We start from the raw sequence: 10,265 nt of genomic DNA, 5'->3' as shown, positions 1-10,265 counted from the left end.
TTCGTTGTTATGCCCTCTTTTATCTCAATCTCCACTCCATTATTTACTTTTTTATCTTTATCCTTTTAATTAAAGGAAAAAAATAGCAGGATATATTATAGTAACCCACTTTGACTTTTCATTACCTTGATTTAAAGCCCTGTATTACTCTCACCATCTGGTTTTTAACTGATGTTCCCCTATTCTGTTTTGCTGGATAGTATCAGGTTCGAAAGTTTAGGCATCAGCTGTGAAGATAATGAGATTCATTATGACGCCCATTCTTGTTGACTTTTATCTACTTTTGAAGACCTACAATGTCTCCAATGTTTTGGTTTTGTCAGTTTTATTCTTTACTGTTTTGTTCAATTGTATTATAACTAACAATATAGGCAATTCTATTAGAGATAGCAGGAGGCATTATGGTAACCATTGATGATCACCTTGTATTATGTTTTTACATTATCTATTATGTCCACCCTTTTGACTTGACCGATTCTGTTCTGTTATGTCACACTTGGTTTTACTCTCTTCCAAAAAAGTAATAAGAACCGTGGGAGCAATGAAACCCAAAATGTGTAATAGTCATGGTACAAAAGAGAGGAAAAGAAAGTGCTCCAAACTATATAACTGCATGTATATTTAAGTGTATAAGATAGAAAATGATATCACAGAGTTTTATTGGATCAATGAACAGAACTGTTTGCAGTATCATTGATGGAATGTCCACTTTACAAGCTTTAATTTTGTGACTTGAACAATTATTTTTAAGATGACAATATGTAATCCATTAACTAGTGATTTCCTACTGTTCATTTTTTTTCTGTAAATCTGTATAACTTGTACCCTTTCCCTGCTTTTTTTTTTCTTTTCTCCTTAAATAAAATTAAAAAAAAATTAAGTTAAAAAAAAAACAATTGCAGCACTCATTTTGAGGAGTTGGTACATAATGTATCTTAATTTTCTTTCTAAGCCCCCTTCTCTTCTTACCCTTCCCTTACCTGCTATCTTATGTGACAACAGACATTACAAACATGAATGTTTAAGTCCAGGAGATTTAAAATCATCTTCTTACAAGCTGAATAATTTATTTCATAGTTTCTAGAGAGGGTGTGATCTACAAAGCTTGCTTGGGCAGAAAGAGAAGGGGTAATTTACTTTGGCATTCAGGATTTTATTTTATTGACCAGGAATCAAACTCAGGACCTTGTGCTCACCAGGTTGGTGCCATGTCACTTAGCTATACTCCTGACTGCTTTTGTAATGAAGGAAGAAAGGAAGGAGAAAATAAAGAGGGAAGGAAGGAAAGCAATGAAATTTTTTTCTAATTATTTAAAATCAGATTTTTTGGTTGCCGTAGTCGGTATTAAGGATTGAACTCAATGCCTTTGTACTAACCTACATTTCCAGGCTCCTCCATATATATATATATATTCTTTTTAAAGGCAAGATCTTGCTTTGTAGTCCAGGCTGGCCTCAAATTCACAGTGATCCTTCTACCTCAGGTTCCCAAACTCAGGGATTTTACTTTTTGACTTGTAGCTCTTTCTAATTAAAAAAGGGGGGGGGGTTGTTTTTATTTTTGTTTTTGTTTTGAGTCAAGGTCTTGCTAAGTTGCTAAGTTGCTAAGTTGCTAGGGCTGGTCTCCAGCTTTTGCTCTTCCTGCTTTAGCCATCCTATCAGCGATGTCTGCAGGTTGGAGAGATCACATGGCCACAGCTGAGTGTTCTGTGACCTTCCTTGGCTTGGAAGTAAGGCAAACTGTCAAGCTCTTAATGGCTTAGCAATTACAGAGTACCCTTTACAGTCTCCTCTACTCATCACTAAACTCAAAACAAGTTTTACATTTCATGTCATTTGGGCTAACAGGGTTTTTTTCTTTTTGAACAAGTCTCTGTTCCCTTCTGTGTCTTTGCTAGCCCTTCATGATTCATGGTTGGACAGCTCTCAGCAAGGGACATCATCAACTCTGCCCTTCTTGACTTTGAGTCTTTGTTTTGGTTTTTCCAGAATGCTGCCAGAAATGATTATGTCATCTGAGTAGATAAATGCCTGTAGGTAATTTATATCCCCCAATTACCTTCCCTGTTAAACACTAAAAACTGGCAGAGGCTCTGGAAATATCCTTGGGCTGCTTTTCATACTGATATTCACTAACTTTTCTCAAACTGAGAGCAAGTCATTTTTTTTCCTGATCCTCTTTACCCACAGGTACTTAATCATCCTTTCTTTGCAAGTCCAAGAATGACCTCCCATCTCCCTGGAAGATGGTCCAAGGTGACATAAACTCGGGACAGGTCATTTGTCTGTTGACTCGTCACTCAGAATACACTACTTCATGAAGACGATTGCCAGAATTCTTTCATATCACCACAGTGGGCCAGGCTTAGGGCTCCCAAGTTTGGAGCTAACGAATTACTGAAACTCCCCTAGCATTCTCTTACATGCATTTGATTTCAGTTGTTACACTGTATCTATAATGCAATATATGGGCCTTTTTATTTTGTTATCTGTTGTCACTTGAAGATAATGCATTTCTCATTCACACAATGATAAGCGTTTCTCCATTTTAAAAGATTTCTTTCCAGTTTCTTCTTTTTCTCTTTTCACAGTGAGATATTTCAAAGTCTAAACATTTTGGCATTATTTTGGTTGATCCATGGGTTGATCCATGCACCCAAAATGGAAAAGTAAGCCATTTTATTTATCTCTATTACACCAATTTTCTCTCTCTCTCTCTCTTTCTCTTTCTCTCTTGATAAAAATGACTAGAAACATATACCTAAACATGTAAGCTTTGCCTTCTGTCAACACTGTTGAACTTGCCTTTATGAAAAACTAGAATTCATTCTGCTAAGTCATGTCATACTTAATAGGCCTCCCAGATTGGTGCACCAAATATTATATTTCCTAGATAATTCCAGAATTACTGAGATACATTCTACTCTAAAAACAAAAAGTTTGGGATGTGGCACTGCACACCTGTAATCTCAGCAATAGGAAAGCTGAGGCAGGTGGATTACAAATTCAGCGCTAGCCTAAACTACATAGTTAGCTCAAATCCAATCTGAATACATAATAAGACTCTGTCTCAGAAAGCTAAATTGAAAGAAAATGTCAGAGACAGACAGACAGACAGCGAAAGAAGAAAGAAAGAAAGAAAGAAAGAAAGAAAGAAAGAAAGAAAGAAAGAAAGAAAGAAAGAAAATAATGCAGTGTATATTTCAAAATAAGTAACAGAGAGGATTTTGACATTTTCACCACAAAGAAGTGATAAATGCCAATGATCTGATCTGATCATTACACCATGTATCCATGTACTGAAACATCACATTGTACCCCCATAAATATGTATTATTATCATATACCCATTAAAAATAAAACAAAAATAAAACAGAGACATAATTTTTTATCCCAGATGGTTCAGAGGATTAATAATCCAGATTGGATTAATGATCATGTCACACAGCAAGGGGCCAGCATGCGTGGATGTTACTGGGGTCACAAAGCTCTCTTAGACAGTGCCAATTTGAGGGTGTTCAGCAGCTTCCCAGTTCTAACCTACTCATTCTCTGTGCTGTTCTGAGCACTTCTCTCTTGTCTCTTACCCTCAGACCTCCTCTCAGACTTCAATCTTTTTCTGACTTTCCCTGAGAAGACGGAACAGCCCTACATCATCTGCACCTTTCTGGCATAAATTTTGAATCCTGCTTTAGAATTTCTCTTCTGACTCTATCTTACTAGCATTTTATTCGCATTACAGAATTATTATTTCTCAAGGTAACAAGTGTGCTGTGATCAAGGAAAAGCTTTTAAACAAGAATGTTGCATGGAGGGAAAGCACAAAAGTGAATATTGTAGGGTACTTTCTCTCATCCATCAAACACAGATTTCCTCATCTACGTTGATCTTCCTCTTCTAAACTACTCTCTTTCTCACTCTTTCAAGAATTTTGCTACTTAAATTCTGTTTTCTGGCTTCTGTATCAGCCAGCCCTTCTTCTCACTGAATCATCTCCCTTACGCAAATGTGTGCCATTGCTGTATCCTTAAAATCAAAACCAATGAAAACACCCCTTGACCCAGTCACTCCCTCTGATCAGTGCCACACCTCTATTTTTTCCTTTACCATCAGTTACAAAAACGTTTACACATTCCCTTTCTTTATCCCTAATCAACTCTAATCCCAGAAAGAACCTGAAACTCATGTATGCTGAAATCCTGTCCTCTGCTGTCATCGACTGGACCCTCCCTGCCCGCTCTTTTTACTCTGCTTGGCCTGTTCCTCATCTAGATGTTAGATGTTCCCCTGGTTCTTCATCCATTTTCCCTGGGTGATCTCCTCTGTTAATGTAGCTTTTAAGATCATCTGTTTGCTCACATCTTGAAATTTATATATCTGTTCTAACCTCTGAGCCCCTAGAGTTCTGTATTCAGCTGTTTACTTGGCATTTCTGGGGAGTTATACATGTATCTTAAATACAACATGGTAAAAACAAAACAAAACAAAACAAAACTGACCTTTTGATTATTTCTAGTGCTTGCTAATTGTGCCAGGAGAACATATCTGTGCATAAAGCATGTGCACACACACACACACACACACAAACATAAAAAGTAGAGGAGAGCCCTAAGTTGGTAATATTTTAAGGAAATAAATTAATATTTTATGATTATATGTCTAGTTATCAAAGTTAGGGTTTGATTAGCTCTCTTTATATTTAAACTTACTTTTGCTTTTATTTTGTACCTTGCTTAAAGAGGTACTACAGTATCATTCATGTGTAAAATCCCTGAAAGACAATCAGCTAGTCCTTGCTCTGTTTCCCACATAGCAGAAAATACATCAATCTCATCAGCCAGTTACCTGGTAATCTCCCGTGGTGACCTTCCCAATTTTCTACATTTAGCACACAAGCAGGTCCTGCACAGGGTTTCCAGAGGATCCCAGAGCATGCTCCGTTCTCAATGCCCCCACACCACTCAGTTATAATTCCTCTCCTACATTATTGCAGCGAACTTCCTTCTGCCTATTTCACTTCTATACTTGCATCTTCTGATGCCCTGGCCACTCAGCAGGTGGAGTGTTCTTTCCAACATTCCGTATTCTACTTCCATCGCTAATACCCCTTGATGGCTTCTCACTAATCCTCCAATGTAAGGTCAACTCCGCGCCATGACTTGCCCTGGACACTGGTTTCCCAGTCACACCCTGGACCCTAGCTCACATTCCAGCCCCATCTTGAGTCTTGACATTTAGTCTTAGCATTCTTCAATGATATTTTCTCAGTGGGTTAGTTCAGAGGTCTCATTCGAGTTTTTTAGTCCTAGTTTCTCTATGCTCTCTCCATGGAGGGCTCAAGAACTTAATAATGAATTTATGGAATCTACCTAATAATGATTTATGGTTCCATGCATCAAATCAAAACTCAAGATTAATAACGGATTCAGTGCTTTTCCTACTCCCTCTCTCACTAACAGAAACAGCTTTCAAAATTAGAGCTGTTGACTGCTTCTGATCCAATAGAGAATAAAATCTATGGCTTGTTTATAAGTGGATGGCAATGAGAAGGATCGATCAATAAATGAACTAGTCTTTCTGATCTCCGATTTCCTCATCAATAGATGAAAAAAGCAATACTTTTTAAAATTCCCTCTGAATCCCAGGAGACTCATCATATAAATATTTAAACAACTGACAGGAAGTTTAGTCACAAATCTATACTGTGCTTCTGTGCTATGCTGTGCTAAACTTCCTAGCATGTTTAGCACATGACGTGATAATAGAGAGGTTTACCGTCCTGTCACCATATTGTTTGAAAATCTAAGTGACATTCTTTTGTCTTTTTCTATATGTAAATGGAGTGCCCTTCCATTGATTATTACTTTGTAAATCCTTGAAAAATATAGAAGGGCTTAGAGTTTACATTTAAACTCACAGGGATACTTAGCAGTCTCTGTTGTAAAATAAATGTCTCAAATGGTAATGTATATGTGAAATTTTTCTTTACTTATGAGTTTAACCAAATGCCATGTTATCCAAAACACAAAAGATATTTAAACAGGAAAATATGAAAGGCTGGCTTTTAAGATATTCTATCCCAACTGTTCCTGAAGAAGAAATATAACAGAAAGCTATAAAAATTATTGCAAGCAAGGATTTGGCCTCCTAACTGTGGACATGTGCTGTCTCCCTACTCTGAATACAGTATAGGAAGGAGGCTTGACAAATTGACAAAATTCAATGAGATTTTTAACAGCTTCTGATGCATCTTAACCTAGAGTTTCTCGGAATTACTATTTTAACATCCATGAAAATTTTTATTAGGCTCTAGTAAATCTATTTGGTGTGTTAAAATTCAATTATGCACTGAATGCAGCATGGCATTTAAACTGTTAATTTCAGTTTCTCTTTACATGATGGGTATTTACTCCAAATGACCTATCACATTGAATAAAAACTGTTTTCTAAGACATTCTTTAAAGCCTCTCACTAGTGTCTACCAGGTTAGTGGTCAAATACTGAACCATAAAAATCATCCATTAGAAGCTGGAAAACATACAGCCCAAGATGGAATAAGCTTGGTAATCATTTTGACAAGGGCGAAATTGGAGAGACCTTGCTTAATCCGCTGAAGCAAATATGAGGGAGGATAGAGACACTGCCCTTCAGCGCTGGAGGCAGCCACATCCTCCCATCTGGGCTGGCGGAAGTGGACCAGCGGAAGCAGCCCCACTCCAAGTGGCAGTGGGTATTCCGCTAAGCTTTGAACCAGCTGGCACACAGGCCCTGCTTGGGCACAGGCACGAACCTAAAATCTGCTCTTAGGCACAGATGCATTGGCACAAGATTTGTCCTCAGGCCCAGGAATTGGGACTTTTGGCTTTATTGCATAATATATCATTCCAGCAAAGTGATTGAAATGGCAGGGATGAGCAAACTTGATAAAACGCAGCAGGCAGAGGAGGAAGAATTCAATCATTATTGGCAGCAGACCCCTAGTTTTAAGGAGAAGGGAGAAAAAAAATCACTTTGTGTAGAAAATTTCTGGAAATTGTTATAGTATTAATCACTGAAGAAAAGATTACCAGAGGGTTTTTTTCCAATTGTACATTTCTATAATAATTTTGATTTTAAAAAAGGTATATATTTTTTAATGAATATAATTACATGATAAGAAAAAATAAAAAATATTGGAAATCAAGAAAAATGTTACAGTCATAATTTATTCATCAGCCATCAATCCTCAGATCTTTACTTCTGGACTCCTGAAAAGGAAATTCAGATTCTTCCCTGCAATTTCCATTCACAAAGGCTGGCCCGTCACTCCCTTCACAAATGGTTCATGATTCCTTGTCTTCCTCATGGCATAAACTCCCCCTCAAAGTAGATTTGCTAATACTCAAGGGTGATGTGAATCACATATATAAAATAAAGACTTTCTGTTCACCTTCAATAAAGCAGAATATTCTTTAAATCCATAGTGCTGGAGGAAAATGATTACATTAACAGAAACATTTGGTCAAGACTCCAGATGATGCTTTTCACCTGCCATAGCAATTAAAATATCCATAATAAAGCACCATCAAGATACATTATGATTCTTTATTCAGAGCTTATTGAGAAGACCTAATTTATTGCATTGACTGTAACTTGTGAAAAAGTCTCTGTTGAAAGCTAATACTATGATAAATTTTAATCATGTGGGTAGAACAAGCTTCAAAGCTATATTAATTATACATTTAAGCTCTACATGCAAACGCGTACATTACAGTACATGCAGAACCTGTAAAATATAGTCTGAACTAAATTAAAATATGCCAATTTCCTCAGCAGCTATTTGCTTTTGATATACTGTAGTTATTTCAGTCCAGTCTTTATAAACATTAAATTATTGCTGTGCTTTCGTAGCCATGTTGTTTCCCCAGGGAGCTCCATGCTCCAGTTAACTTTGCAGCAAGATTTTTACTTCTGCAGAATACAGAATAGATACTCAGGATGCCTTTCTTCATGCCAGGTTAGCACTGTAGTGAACGGAGTGAAAGTTACTGGCAGGTATTACCTTGCTTGCCCCAAGGCCACCAGCCCTGTGCACCACCCTCTAGAATTCCTAGGTGCAGGCTTCCGTTACATCTCTAACATAGGAACACAAAGCAAACTACTCTAGACCCTGTAAGTATAGGCATAGTTCCCTTCTTCAGAAACAGCTTTTGCACACCGATGTTTATAGCAGCCTAATTCACAATAGCTAAATTTTGAAAGCAGCCTGTGTGACTGTCAGTAGATGAATGGATAAAGATAATGTGGTGTTTACACATGATGGAATACTACTCTACCACGAAGAAGAGTAAACTTGAGTCATTGGTAGGAAAACGGAAACATGTTGAGACCATAATGTCAAGTGAAATAAATCAGACACTCAAACTCAAATATCTCATGGCTTCTTTTATATAAGAAACATAAAATATAAGTGAAGATCAAAATAAAAGATATTGGGAAGTAAAGAGATAGATTTATCTCAGAGGAGAAGAAGAGTATCAAGAGATGGAGGGGAGAGGGAAAGGAAGGGAAGGGGAGGAGAAGGGAGGGGAGGGGAGGGGTGGGGCGTGTTATCTCTGTGTACCAACTCCCCACAAGAAATGTAATCATAAGCCAGGCATGGTGGCACACACTTATAATCCCGGCACTTGGAGACTGAGGTAGGAGAATCACCGTGAGTTTGAGGCCTGGCTGGGCTACGTGAGTTCAAGTCCAGTCTGAGCATCAAAAAATCAAAAGAAAAAGAATTAAGTAAAATTTCATAGGTTTGGGGCTGGGGATTTAGCTCAGCGGCATAAGCGCCTGCCTTCAAGCAGGCAGTCGTGAGTTCGATCCCTGGTACCGATAAAAACGAAAAAGACAAAAAAAAAAAAAAATTTCATAGGTTAAAACGTTAGCCTTGCTGGGTGTGGTGGTGCACACCTGCAGTCTCTGCAGTCCAGCACTTGAGAGGCTGAGGCAGGAGGATTGCTGTGAGTTTAAGGCCAACTGTGCTACATAGCAAGACTGTCTCAAAAAAACAAAAACAAACAAACAAAAATCCTTTAAACCTTTCCGTGCCCTCTCCTCTCCTACTTTCATTCCTTAGAAGTAACCATCTTCACTGGTTTACAGACAATGCCTACAAAAGCATGTACGTGAGTGTGTGCACGTGTGTGTAAAAATGTCACACACACAGCAATCTTCGCTTTAGCTTTTTTAACATTATCCATTAGAAACTGTTCCTGAGCAATGCATAGAGAGCAGCGGAATTCTTTTTTATGAAAGTTACACAGCGTCTCATGCTGTGCTTTACTTGCTGTCTCTCCCTAACGTTGTATGGCTTGTAGCTAGCTGGGCCGCTCAAGCACCACACGCTCACAGGCAAGCTCTCAGAGATGACCGGTTTATGGGGCGCTGAAGTTGTTAGGAGGTGGTACCTGATTCCAGGCAGTCCGCCAGCAGTGTGACCTGGAAGGGCCTGCCCCCCCCCCAACCCTCGGTTTTGGCCAGCCCGCCCACCACGCCTTCCCACCTCAGCAACAGCCTTCTGGGGATGAAAAATGTGAGCCACAGTGAAACTTCCCTCTGTACACTGTGGTGTCAGGGATTTTCGTCTCAGCAACACAAAGTGATTGATGCCGGGGCTGGGGATTTAGCTCAGCGGCGTAAGTGCCTGCCTTGTAAGCAGGCAGTCGTGAGTTTGATCCCTGGTACCGATAAAAACGAAAAAGACAAAAAAAAAAAAAAAACAAAAAACAAAGCGATTGATGCCTATATAGCTGTTTCTATTCCTTTTTTCTTTCAAACGTTTTCTTTCTTTCTTTATTTTTTTTATTAAAGGCATGCTGAATATATCTGTGGATAAATTCCTAGACTAAAACTGTGCCCTTCGCAGACTGGGTGGTGGGGAGAGAACCAAGGGCCTCACCAGGAGGTGGCGCCTGCCTGGAAAGCAGGGCCATGTGCCAGCTGTTGCTGGACTGGGGACAGCCACACCCAAGCCTCTCTGCGAGTCAGCACCATTCCCAGACTGTGGAGGGGGAGAGATCCTGGCCTGGAAACCATATCATTTTCATTGTTTCCTGGATGGGTTGGGTTTGATTCTCTTTTGTTTTGTTTGATTATGTTAAATCTGATGGCAGGAGCATCTATTTGAAAGACAGCAAGACATATTATGGTAGCCATTTTGGATTACTAGTGGCTTGAAGACCTTTATTGCATTCACTGTTTTGGCCTTACTGTTTCTGTTCGATTTTTACTATATC

Source organism: Cavia porcellus, unplaced genomic scaffold, assembly GCF_034190915.1.
Source record: "Cavia porcellus strain 051 isolate PalLab524CR breed Dunkin Hartley unplaced genomic scaffold, mCavPor4.1 scaffold_15, whole genome shotgun sequence".
NCBI lineage: Eukaryota > Metazoa > Chordata > Mammalia > Rodentia > Caviidae > Cavia > Cavia porcellus.
The sequence above is the reverse complement of the archived record's forward strand: the minus strand, read 5'-3'. Positions refer to the sequence as shown.